Below are 13,922 nucleotides of genomic sequence, written 5' to 3'. Positions count from 1 at the left end.
AGAGAAAGACAAATATTGTATGATCTCACTTATATATGGAATCCAAGAAAAACTGAACACATAGATACAGAGATTAGTGGATGCCAGAGCAGGAGATGGGAGGTAGATGAAATGAGTGAAGGTGGTTAAAAGGTACACGCTTCCAGTTATAAGATAAATAAGTCTTGGGGATGTAATGTACAGCGTGGTGACTATAGTTAATAGTACTGCATTGTGTATTTGAAAGTTGCTAAGAAAGTAGATCTTAAAAATGCTCATCATGACAAAAAAATTTGTAACTATCCTGCCTTTCCTGTACGGACTTTATTTCACAGTAGCCTGATAGCCCTAGTTGATGAGGGGAATTCTAACCAATAAATGTGGAATAAATGACAGAATTAGAAAGTCATCATTGTGCAGCTTTTAATGAAACAATTAATTTAGGTAAGGATCATCAATGGATGAAACCATTCAAAGGTTTTAACCTTTATTGTACCATGGGGGAAAAGCCTAATCTTCTTGGGGAGTCACAAAAAAACATTATGTTATGACCAACTGAAATATTTACTGAGCAGTGTTTAAAAAGCACATAACTGAAGGGCTTGCCCAGTGGCAAAGTGGTTAAGTTCGCGTGTTGTGTTTTGGTGTCTTGGGGTTCGCCGGTTTGGATCCCGGGAGCAGACCTATGCACCGCTTATCAAGCCATGCTGTGGCAGGCGTCCCACACATAAAAGTGGAGGAAGGTGGGCACAGATGTTAGCTCAGGGCCAGTCTTCCTCAGCAAAAAGAGGAGGATTGGTGGCAGATGTTAGCTCAGGACTAATCTTCCTCAAAAAGAAAAAGCACATAACTGAATATGTTACACTCTGAAATGTTACCTGAAAATAGCCTGGAGTGCAAAAACAGTATGGCTGTGGTTGTCAAACACATTTGGGGGCAAATAAATATTCTGCAGATTAAAATACGATGGCTTTTTAGGACTTTCTTTAGAATGCAAAATGAAGCAGAAAATAACTTTAGTAGACACCTTGACTGGGAAGGGGAGAGGACAGAGAGGGAAACAGATGGAAGCAATTAATGACCTCCTTGGAACTATTGACTAGGACATACTTTTGGGCTGTTTGCTTGATGTTTTGAAGTTTCCAGGGCATGATAGACTGAAGCTTCCTCTGATAGCCACACTCACAAGGATTTCTACATAGTGTCTGCTTTGGCAACACTAAAGAATAAAATAAGTTTAAAAAATTTATTCTTAGATCAATTTCTACTCCTAAATATTAGAATGTCAGTGGTAGAGAAAACAGAAGACTCCTGGTCTGTAGATAGATTTATACCTAAGTAATCTGGTGTGTAATTAGATATTTTTCAGGGAAGGATATGACATTTACAGAATTTTTGACAGTTTCAGGATTTGGGGGTCTCAAAATCAAATCAAAATCTATTTGTGTGACTGGCGATTAAGGGCATGTTGGAATGTTGGAAAGTGGTTTAATATCGGTTAAAGATTATATATTTGAGTTGTAACTGTCAATGAGGGACTTCCAATGCTCAGGTAATTCCTTATTGTAAAAGTGAGATCTAATTTAATATAGAGCAAGATTTGCATTGTCACAGAAAGACTTTTTCTTGGGTGGAGCAAAAGTTATCTGATCCCTGACTGCACTGGCAGATAGAGTTTACAATTTACTAATTTTACCCAAGATTTCATTAATAGCCACATGCTTGCACAAGAGGTATACAGTTGCATGATGATTGCCTTAGAAACTGCTACAATATTCATAGACTTCAGGAGTATAATGACAATGCTGTAATGTTAAAATATCTGTTAGACTCACCCTATAAGAAGTTATTTGTTCACCTCAGAAATATGAAAGATTATAATACTACGAAAAGCTAAACACTAACAAATTGGATAATCTAGAAGAAATGGATACATTCTTAGAATCATACAACCTTCAAAAACTTAATCAAGAAGAAATAGAGAATTTGAATAGACCAATCGCTAGTATGGAGATAGAAACAGTAATCAAAAACCTCCCCCAAAATAAAAATCTAGGAATAGACGTCTTCCTTGGTGAATTCTGCCAAACATTCAAAGAAGACTTCACACCTATCTTTCTCAAACTCTTCCAAAAAGTTGAAGAGGAAAGGAAACTTCCTAACTCATTCTACAAGGCCAACATTACCTTCATATGAAAACCGGACAAGGACAACACAAGAAAAGAAAATTACAGGTCAATACTGATAAACATCAATGCAAAAATCCTCAACAAAATACTAGCAAATCGAATACAACAATACATCAAAAAGAACATACACCAACATCAAGTGGGATTTATTCCAGGGATGCAAAGATGGTTCATCATCCAGAAATCAATCAATGTGATACAGCACGTTAACAAAATGAAGAATAAAAATCACACAATCATCTCAATAGATGCAGAGAAAGCATTTGACAAGATATATCATCCATTTATGATAAAAACTCTGAATAAAATGGGTATAGAAGGAAAGTACCTCAACATGATAAAGGCCATAAATGACAGACTCACAGCTAATATCATACTCAATAGAGAAAAACTGAAAGCTATTCCTTTAAGAACAGGAACCAGATAAGGATACCCCCCACCTTTGCCACTCTATTTAAGGTAGTATTGGAAGTCCTAGCCAGAGCAATCAGGCAAGAAAAAGAAATAAAGCGGATCCAAATTGGAAAGGAAGAAGTGAAACTGTCACTATTTGCAGATGATATGATTTTATATATAGAAAACCCTAAAGAGTCTGCCAAAAAAATTTAGAGATAATAAATGAATACGGAACAGTTGCAGGATACAAAATCAACATACAAAAATCAGTTGCATTTCTATACACTAACAGAAAGCAGAAATTAAGAGAGAACAGAAAGAGAAATTAAGAATACAATCCCATTGGGGCCGGCCTAGTGGCACAGCAGTTAAGTTCGCATGTTCCACTTTGGCGGCCTGGGGTTTGCCGGTTCAGATCCTGGGTGTGGACATGGCACTGCTTGGCAAGCCATGCTGTGTTAAAGCGTCCCACATATAAAGTAGAAGAAGATGGGCACAGATGTTAGCTCAGGGCCAGTCTTCCTCAGCAAAAAGATGAGAATTGGCAGCAGATGTTAGCTCAGGGCTAATCTTCCTCAAAAAAAAAGAGAATACAATCCCATTTACAGTTACAACAGAAAGAATAAAATACCTAGGACTTAACTAAGAGGTGAAAGACCTGTACACTGAAAACTGTAAAACATTGTTGAAAGATTGAAGCAGACACAAAGAAATGGAAAGATGTCCATGCTCTTGGATTGGAAGAATTGACGTAATTAAAATGTCCATACTATTTTAAGAGAAGATTTTTGTCTCTTAACATAGACAACCAAGTTTCTGTGAGATAATCGTTCATATATGCCAGTTACTTTGCTGCATTTTTGACCTAGAGCAAGCACTCAAACTTTAAATAGTTTACCTTTGAACTTGCCACATTAAACATAATTGGGTACTACTGTTCTTCACAGACGTTCTCAAACAAAAATGATTTAAGTTTTGAGTTTTCTCAATGATGAACTCTGAGTCATTTTATTAACTTGTAGAAAAGTTCTAAACAGCTTGGCAGGGGTTTAATCCTTGGTTTGCTTTGTATACCCTTCGTGACTAAGAAATAAACAAATAAAACTTTAAACATGTAATGCTTTGGTTTCCATTGTCTATAGAGTAAAAATCAAGATTGAAAGTAACTCCAGGGGTTACTCACATTTATTGAGTGCATATTGTTGGATCAGATACTTATATATTTTCATTTTCTCATGTAATTCTGAGAACAACAACTTCAAGGTATTAATAACTCCATTTTACAGATAAGAAAACTGAGGTTTGATAAACGTTAACTCATCCAAGGTTGCTTAGCTAGCTAGTGGTGGGCATAATTCCTGTTGGTGGTCTTGTGGCTTCCAAGTCGTGTTCTTTCCACAATCTGACCTTCTGAGAATTCATGTAGGCCACCCTTCTCTCTCTAGGCAGCACTAACATTACACCACTTGTAGAGGATAACAATTTACACTTTTTCTCAGTATTTCCGAGGAAAGACTGTTACAGAAGTAATTTGTGATGTACTGCAGTGTCTTTCATCTTTTAAGCTGTAAGAAGTTAAAGTCATAACATTTCTTTTTTGAGGAAGATTAGCCCTGAGCTAACATCTACCGCCAATCCTCCTCTTTTTTGCTGAGGAAGACTGGCCCTGAGCTAACATCCGTGTCCCGTCTCCATCTTCCTCTACTTTCTATGTGGGACACCTGCCACAGCATGACTTGACAAGTGGTGCGTAGGTCTGCATCCGGGATCCAAACCAGCGAACCCTGGGTTCAAAGTGGAACGTGGGAACTTAACCACTGTGCCACCAGGCCGGCCCCATAGAGTCATAACATTTAAAAGCTAAAAGGAATCATAGAGACTATTTAATCCAACTGCTTTATTTTATAGATGAATTGAGGTCATTGGCTGCTCCACCCCTACCCTGCAGAACCAAACAGAAACACTAAAAGTAATTAGACACAAGTATTCCCTTATTACCTTAACTATTCCTATATGGGTCCAGTCCCAAATTAAGAAATTCTCAGGGTTTAAATTTTTTCCCCCACATCTATTTAAAATCTTTATTCTTTCTTTAGTAGAAGCAAAAGAACCTTATAAAAATAGCTCCATTTCTTGAATACTTTTTTTATTTTAAAAGATTGTCACCTGCACTAACAACTGTTGCCAATCTTTTTTCTTTTTTCTGCTTTTTCTCGCCAAATCCCCCCCCCCCCCCCGTACATAGTTGTATATTCTAGTTGTGGGTCCTTCTAGTTGTGGCATGTGGGACGCCATCTCAGTGTGGCCTGATGAGTGGTCCGCACCCAGGATCTGAATTGGGGAAACCCTGGGCTGCAGAAGCAGAACGTGTGCAGAAGAAGAGTGGCCATGGGGCCGGCCCCTCTTGAATACTTTTTATGAGCTGGGTACTTTAAGTTGTGTTATTTAATCTGCCTCGTCTTGCAGATGAGGAAGCTGAGACTCAGAGAAGCCTGTTAACTCCTTCAAAGTTACCCAGGAGGTAAATGGTAGAGGAAGGATTCAGACCCTGAACTATCTGACTCCCAGGCTTGTGCTCATTCCAGTATTCTAAAATTCTTTCTCACCCTTCTTTCTAAGAATCTCTGCTTATAATGTAATAGTTGTTGTGAGGCTTAAATGAGTGAGACAATGTATGTGAAAGTACCTGGAAAAAAAAGACATTTGGTAATTATTAGCTTCCTTCCTTAGCTTCTGAATCTTTTTTTCCCTCATTTTCTTCAAATAAACTCACTTTTTAAGCTTTTCTCACAGAAAATTTTGCCCTAAACTTACTGTGTCCTGTACTAAGACCTTTTTTTAAAAATCATGATTTTTTAAAATTTAATGCTCTTTCTGTATCTGTTGAAATGATCATGCATTTTTTATTTATAAGATGGTTTCTGGTCTACTACATGATTATAGGTTTTCTGATGGTGAACCATCTTTGCATTTTGGATAAACCCTAGTTGGTTGTGGTTTAAAAAAGAAAATGCAGAGCTAATTTCAATTTGCTAATATTTTTAAAGGATTTTGCTTCTCTGTTCATGAGGGATCATGATCTATAATTTTCTTTCCTGTTCTGTTCTTATCCAGTTTTGGTATCAGGTTTATTTTAGCTTCGTAAAATAAGATCTCTTCCTAGTCTTTGAAACAGTTTACATAAGATAAAGATGATCTTTCTTGAAAGTTTGGCAAAACTTGCATCTAAAGAAAACTTTCTAGGTCTGGTGTCTTTTGGAGTAAGAAACTTGATTACTCATTCAGTTTCTTTTTATCGTCGAATTCAGGTTTTAAATTCATTTTTAGTTAACTTTGACAATCTGATTCTTTTCTAAGAAATTATCCATTTTATCTATCCTTTTTTGTTCAGTATTATTTATTTCTGCCTTTTTTTCTTATCACTCTTTTAGAGATTTATGTTTTAGTTTTTCCCCCAAAGATCTATTTCATTAAATTCTTCTCTCCTACTTATTATTTTCTAAGTTTATTATTTGAATACCTTATTTTCAATATTTCAATCTTTATATTTAGTCTTTCTTGTTTTTATTTTTTATTTTTTTAAAGATTGGGACCTGAGCTAACAACTGTGGCCAATCTTTTTTTTTTTTCTGCTTTGTCTCCCCAAATCCCCCCTGGTACATAGTTGTATATCTTAGTTGCAGGTCCTTCTAGTTGTGGCATATGGGATGCCGCCTCAACGTGGCCTGACGAGCGGTGCCATGTCCGCACCCAGGATCCGAACCCTGGGCCGCTGCAGTGGAGCGCGAGAACTTAACGACTTGGCCACGGGGCCGGCCCCCTCTTGTTGTTAAATAGATGTATTTAGGCTCTTATTTTCTCTAAGTCCTACTGCAAGTTTAGAAACAGCTATAGGTACTTTAATGGTTGTTCAGCCCTAAATATTTTGTAATTTTGGTTGTGAATTCCTCTTTAACCATGTGCATTCTAAAGATTTTTAAATTCTTTTTACTATTTTTTTTTTCTTTCTTCTTTTTCTCCCCAAATCCCCCCAGTACATAGATGTGTATTTTAGTTGTGGGTCCTTCTAGTTGTGGCACGTGGGACGCCACCTCAGCATGGCCCAATGAGTGGTGCCATGTCTGCGCTCAGGATCTGAACCAGCAAAACCCTGGGCCACCACAGCGGAGCGTGCAAACTTAACCACTTGGCCATGGGGCCAGCCCAAATTTACTATTTTTTTATTGTTATATATCTAATTAAGTGCATTGTGCCCGAAAGACATGGTTGGTATAGTATCAATTCTTGGAAATTCTTTTGTGACATAAGTAGTCAGTTTTGGTAAGTGTACTATGTGTGTTTGAAAAGAATGTATATTCTCTTTTGCTTGAGTACAGGGTTCTCTTTATATTGATTAGGTCAACATATAAATATTATTGATCAAACTTTTTATAACCTTACTATTTTTTTCTGTTTGAACTGTCAGTTTATGATTGAGATATGTTGAAATCTCCTATAATAATTGTAGATTTGTCAATTTTCCTCATAATTGTCAGTTTTAGCTTTATATATATATATTTTTTATTTTTTTGCTGCAGAAGATTATCCCTGAGCTAACATCCATGCCAATCCTCCTCCACTTTATATGTGGGTTGCTGCCACAGCATGGCTGACAAGTGGTGTAGGTTCATGTCCAGGATCCAAGCCCATGAACCTGGGCCACCAAAGCAGAGTGCACTGAACTTAACCACTATACCATGGGGCCAGCCCTTTAGCTTTATTTATTTTAAAACAATATTATTAAGTGGCTAGAAATTTATAATTCTCCAGGGTCCTAAATTCTGTTAATTATTTTATTGTTTATTATCCTTTTTTAGAATGATTGTTGATTGATATTAGCCTACTGTAGGCTTGTATCTCCAGATTTTGTTGTTCTTTTTTTTAAACCATATTCTGGTTTTTGGCAATTTTCTTCATAAGTAAAAATATTCTCTTATTATTGTATCTATTCCAGTTCACTTTGTGTTTATACCTCTAGCTCATTTATTACATTGTGCTATAGAGCAGTGATTGTCAACTTTTTTCACCATAAGGAACTTCAAATAATAATAGTGAAACTTTTTATTATTATTGATTAAGAATGTATAAGAATGAAAGATAAAATGAATTTGTAATGTTTTAAAATAAATTTTTATTTTATTCATCACAACAGCATCCACATACATTTGAAACCTACTAGTATCCATAAGACACACTTGCTTATACGTTCATCTGTTTCTGCTGTAACCCGAGCATGGGATGGAGGAAGGACCGTAGGAGCTGATGGACCTGTAGGTAGCAGAGTTCTTGACTGAACCTTGCATGCTCAGAATCTCCTCTTCCTTCACAGATGCCAGATTTGAACAGGAGGTGAAGGAAATGGGGAGAAAGACTAGGACTAATCATTCAGGCTTTAAAGGATTCAAAGGTTGTGGCTCATACTCTACCTTTCAAATAAGCTCTTACCAAGACTTGAGGAGCGTATAGCTTGGGCAGCGGTGACACTTCTAACCCTCCCATTCCCAGGGTGCTGCTTCCCCTTCAGTTATCTCTTGGCTCTGGCAGAATCCTGTTTTGTTTGGAGGTTAAGTCAAAACTGGCTGCATACTCTCCTAATCTTATCTGAAATAGAAGAATTCAGTGAGCCCATGGTGTTTATATGTGTATTTTAGCTTTATAATCTCAATATACATATTCTAGCAAAAAGAGTTTGGTGTTGCCTTTAAAGGGTTCTCAATGTTTTTAGCATGACTCATTGTGGTTTTTAATTTTAGTTTTTGGGTATACACATGCAGTGTCTTGTATTATCACTGAGTTATGACAGGAAAAGTAATAATTTGTGGATGAGGTCTGTAGGATCTTTAGGAGCACGGGGTTAGAACAGCATGTTGTAGTGTTATCATACTGTGTACACGTGGGTGAGTTGGTGCTGTGGACTTGCTACTTGAACTAGATTACAGCTTGTCATTGTACTCTGTGTTCCTGACTCCCTCCTAAACACTAACTTCTTATGGCCTTCACTCAGGTTTCTAGATGACTGATGGCTGAGGATCCTTGACTTTTCTCAAAATGGCAACACCAGGAGCAAAGCATATTGGCTAGTACTTGGATGCCACAGAATGAATCTACTTTTGCTATTTTGAAGTAAAATTTGTGCCAAATGGCTAGTATTTAAAAGAAAATTTTATTTTCACACATCTGCCTGGGTCTTTTGAGATCATATATTATTTTTATTATTTTTTAATCACGTGTACAGACATGAAAAGATCTGAGAATGGAATGACTTGATTAGAGAAGCAGTACTTCCTATCTGAGGGATACTAGAAAGGCTGAACATCAGTGGCTGGTGCCTGAAATTTCACTGGAGCTCATTCATCAGATTAACAATTTAAATGCTTTAATAGCTCGTGAAGGGAGAATTTTTGAGGCCTCATTTGTCATTTTCACTTATCAGACCTTTGGCTGTGGGTAGGCTCTAAATATGGGAAACCAGAGAGAGTTTGAGGGGCTGCCCCTTACCCTCATGTCCTGGTCTCTCAAACTCACATCTTATATTTATGAAGGGCCTGGACTTTAGTATTATCTTCAATGATACCATATATGTAGTCATAGATAAAAACAGGGAATCTTAAAAAGTTTTTATCATGCAATTATTGGTATGAAATGTGAACACTTAAATGTACCATCATGTTTATGATCCTGTTCTGGCACTTCTTCATTTTTAAATATGATGGGCTTCTCAAACTTGGAAGTGATCTGGGCCATTCTTGATCTTTGAGAGACCCTGCACCGATGGGAAGGGAAGGAAAGTCTCAACATAGGTTAAGAAGAGAGGAGGAATAGCCCTTCCAGTCAGTTTTGCCCGCCAAATAACTATGCTAGAGCCAGCCTAGTTGACAATGGAGGTGCTGGGTGCAGTGGCCACAGTGGGGAAAGCCTCACCGACCAGCCAGTTGTGTTCTCTTTCTTCCTTCCACCTGTTTCCTTCACATCTCCCAAGTGTTATCTGTGCTTTGTGTGATTGGATATGCTTGTGCTCTGACCAACTCTCTCTCAAAAGGACAGATCCCAAGATGTAAACACCAGCTGCCTTAGGTGTGCTTCCAGGAAATCAGATTTTCATGTGTTCTGCTCTATAGCACTTCAGTCTTTAGCAAATAGGGTGCATTTTTTGTGTGTGACAGTATTTATAAGCTAAATGGCTATACCGTCAAAGGTCAGGTTTTATTAAAACAGTGAATTTGATATAGCATAGTTGCCCCCCCCCCCATGTGTTTTTGGGGGGTGGGGTGAAAGTTTAACTTGTCGAATGTTTTGGAGAGCTTTTCAGTTTTAAAATAGGGAGTAGTATATGTCTACTCATCAGACTCATCAGACTGTCTCCTTTGTATTATTTTGTCCAAAGGTCTCTCTCCCTTTCCTCAACTAAAACAGTGATCTGGAATATGATGACTGATTTTTACAGCAGCAGGTTGAGATTGTTTAGTTTCAGGGTGAGTGAGTTACCTGCACTTTGTGATAGTAGACTGCCCTCCCTAGTCAAACCAGGCATATTGCCAATGCATGTTAGTTTTTGCAAAAGACTCTCGTGTGTGTGTGTGTGTGTGTGTGTGTGTGTGTGTGTGTGACAGAGAGAGAGAAATTATTCCATTGGAAAAACAGCTCAAAGAAATGCTATGAAGAGAATCATCTTTATAAGTAGTGTTGAGCTTCTGAGGGCAGGAGCAAAGTTGTCTTTACCTTCTCCATGTCAACTTTCCTAATCTCTCGGGTAAAAATGACTTCTCTCACTTTTATGTCCCCTCAGCATGTGCTGGACATATTTCTAGATACTAATTTGTATTTGTTTACATGTATGTCTCCTCCTACCAAAGTGGTAACCCTTTAAAGGTAGGGACTTATAAAAAAAAAAATCTTTCTATTTCTAGGACTCCTATGGCATGTAGTAGGTCCTGAATCTGTTAGCTGAACAAATATATGAAAGAATTAAACTAAAGGAATCTAAGCTTAGTAACTCATTTCTGGATGCAGTCTAGAAAAACCTTTCAAATGACTTGTGACAATCAGTCTTTGCAATCTCTGAATCTGTTTTTCTCTTAATTTTTCTTAAATAAAAAGTTAAGCATAAGTTTAAGCTGCTTGATTAATGATAATTGAAATCACGTGGAACTGAGTAGTTTGGAACCTTTACATCTCTTAAATTGTATCAAGTTATATCGTATGTAATTCTGGGAAGAATGGGTTAGTGAGTTATGAGTGAACGGATTTTGGGGCCCATAAGCTGTCATTGGCCCATTGATCTAAAGCATAAGAATTTTCTATTAATTTAGGTTGAAGACTCAAAGGCAGAGAGGAGACTTAACCTATGCTAGTTGATTGATTTAAAGTATGTAAATCAATATTATTAGTATGTAGTCAGGACATATAGTTATTTAGGAAACAGACCTTATCCCTAATGTCATTCTGTAAAGTGCTTTTTAAAAAATTCAGAGTTGTATTAAAAAGTAGAAGATTGCTTTAAGAAGCCAGGCAGCTGCAATGTTTAAATAAAATCTATTTTCCACAGACAAGACAGACTCCGTCCTGTTTCTGACTACTGGTTAGTCATGGTGGGATTTGTTTGGCTTTTATGAGTGTCATTAAATTTTAATGTCAATAAGATCAGATGTCTTATTGTAGGAAAAAAATGGTATAGTGTCTGTTTTGGCATTGTCATTTTACCACACAAGGGAACCGTTAGTGGAGAATCAAATTTGTTGCTGCAAACCTTTTCCATTTCATCTCTTTTTTTTTTCTGTTTCCTTTCTCCATGATAGTTATTCCTAACTCTCATTTAATTTTTGTTTTTTCCAAATTTGAAACACTTATGCAGTAACTGGATCCTTGCAAATAGCTGTAATGCAGCAGTTGCGTCCTATGATGCTTATGTTTGTTTGCTATAATTTCATCAAAGTTTATGTTACCTGGAAATAAAATAAAGTTTGTGACTTGATAAAGTTAATGATTTCTGTGGGCCAGATGATTTCATGATTGCCTGTACTTGTTGAAAATTCATTCATTTATTCAACAAATATTTATTGAGCTTTTATCATGTGTCGGGCATTGTATCCTCTGAATACATTAATGAACAAGATAGACAAGGTCCTTTGCCTTGCTGAATTTATAGTCTTGTGGGAGATAGAGAAAACAAAATTGAGAGAGTGTGATAAGTCTCATGGGAGCACGTAGGAGAGGAACTCATAGATTTGCGATGGTTTCCTAAAGTGTAAGAGGCATTTAAAAGCGTAGTCTAAGAGAACAAGTGGGAGTTAGTGAAGCAAAAGAGCGGGGAGAGAGAGGTATTTCAGTTAGAGGGAATGGCTCTAAGAAACCTTGAAGCAAGAGCTCAGTGTTGTTCACCTAGTGATCTTTAATGAGTGGTTGGCTGTTCCTAAAGGACTTTTGAAATACTTCTAAATATTTAAAGTTCTCATTGAAACATTTTTAAATCATAAGTTTAGCTAGTTGCAAAGGTTGTATTTTCTGCCATGTTGTATATTATATGTATGTGTTAAGTATGTTTCCATGTAAATTTAGCTTAATTTATGGAAAACATCTTGCATAATCATTGGCAAAGCCAGTCTTCACTGTCTAACTAGCCAGCAAATCAAATTTACTTTTTCTAACTTCATTTTTTTTAAATGATTATTATTATTTTTTAAAAGATGTTATTGTTTTTCCTTTTTCTCCCTAAAGCCCCCTGGTACATAGTTGTATATTCTTCCTTGTGGGTCTTTCTAGTTGTGGCATGTGGGACGCTGCCTCAGCATGGTTTGATGAGCAGTGCCATGTCTGCTCCCAGGATTCGAACCAACGAAACACTGGGCTGCCTGCAGCAGAGCACATGAACTTAACCACTTGGCCACAGAGCCAGCCCTTTCTAACTTCATTTTTAAAAAAGTTCTTGTTTTTTTTTTTTTTTTAAAGATTTTATTTTTCCTTTTTCTCCCAAAGCCCCCCAGTACATAGTTGTGTATTTTTAGTTGTGGGTCCTTCCAGTTGTGGCATGTGGGATGCCGCCTCAGTGTGGCCTGATGAGTGGTGCCATGTCCGCACCCAGGATTCAAACTGGTGAAACCTTGGGCCGCTGCAGCAGAGCGAGAGAACTTAACCACTCGGCCACGGGGCCAGCCCCCCAAAAATTCTTGCTCTTATGAGTTAATTATCTTTTAAAGATATTTAAATAGTAAGAAAAAATATCTACCCACATAGTTACCATTTTGTGCTCTTCATTTTTTCTATATATTCAAATTTGCATCTGTTATAATTTTGCTTCTTCCTGAAGGACTTCCTTTAATATTTTTTATAGTTCAGGTCTGCTAGTGATGAATTCTTTTAGCTTTTATATATGTGAAAAAGTCTTTATTTTGCCTTAATTTTTGAAATATATTTTTTGAGGGTATAGATTTTTAGATTGACAGATTGTTTTTCTTTCAGTACTTTTCTCCACTGTCTTTCTGGCTTGCATTATTTCCAACAAGAAATCTGTTGTTATTTTTTGTTTCTCTGTATATAAAGTGTCATTTTTCTGTGGCTGCTTTTAATATTTTCCCTGTATTATTGGTTTTAAGCAATTTCATTATGATGTGCCTTGGTGTAGTTCTATTGATATTTTTTGTGCTTGAGATTTATTAAACTTTTTGGACCTGGGGCTTTATAGTTCATTAAATTTAGAAAAAATGTCACCATTATTTCTTCAAATATTTTTTTCTGTCCCCTCTTCCTCTCCTTTAGGGACTCAAATTGCACACGTATTAGGCTGCTGGGAGTTATCCCGCAGCTCACTGATGCTCTGTTCATTTTTTTTCTTTTTTTCCTTTCTGTTTCATTTTGAAGTTTTATTGCTGTGACTTCGATTTCGCTAATTTTTTTTCATGCACTATCTTATGTGCTAGTCACTAGGCTTTTCTATGTTTTCAAATAAGAACGTATAATTTTGGCTAAATATTTTAACTTTAAGTGATTTGTTCTATGTCTTTGTAAGTTACTTAGTGATAACATAATGGATTTATTAAATATGAGATTAGAGGAGATGATCTATTAGGTCCTTTTCAACTCTGTATGGATGAATAATCTAATGAATGAATACATTTTAGTAGTACAAGAGGGTCAAGGGGAATATTTGGGTTATTCATTTGGGTTCCTCTTTTAAGTGATCTTCTCTCCACCCCTAAAAAACAGTCTTGGCTGCTTAGCTCATCTATGTTACATTAAACTATATTAATATTAGTCTATTAATAACCGCCTCAGTTATTAATGCCAGTGACATTTTAATTAACAACATAGTGTTATAGGGCTATT

At 36.6% G+C, this 13,922-nt stretch overlaps 1 protein-coding gene across 4 annotated transcripts in view; it reads left to right on the top strand.

The window, feature by feature from the left end:
- Window positions 1-13,922, top strand: part of VCL (vinculin) — a 95,065-nt gene that overhangs the window by 35,005 nt on the left and 46,138 nt on the right. The gene's annotated exons all lie outside the window — the stretch shown is intronic.

This window comes from Equus quagga, chromosome 2 (assembly GCF_021613505.1).
Source record: "Equus quagga isolate Etosha38 chromosome 2, UCLA_HA_Equagga_1.0, whole genome shotgun sequence".
NCBI classification, from domain to species: Eukaryota; Metazoa; Chordata; class Mammalia; order Perissodactyla; family Equidae; genus Equus; species Equus quagga.
Note: the sequence above shows the minus strand (reverse complement) of the source record. Positions and strands in the feature narration are given on the sequence as shown.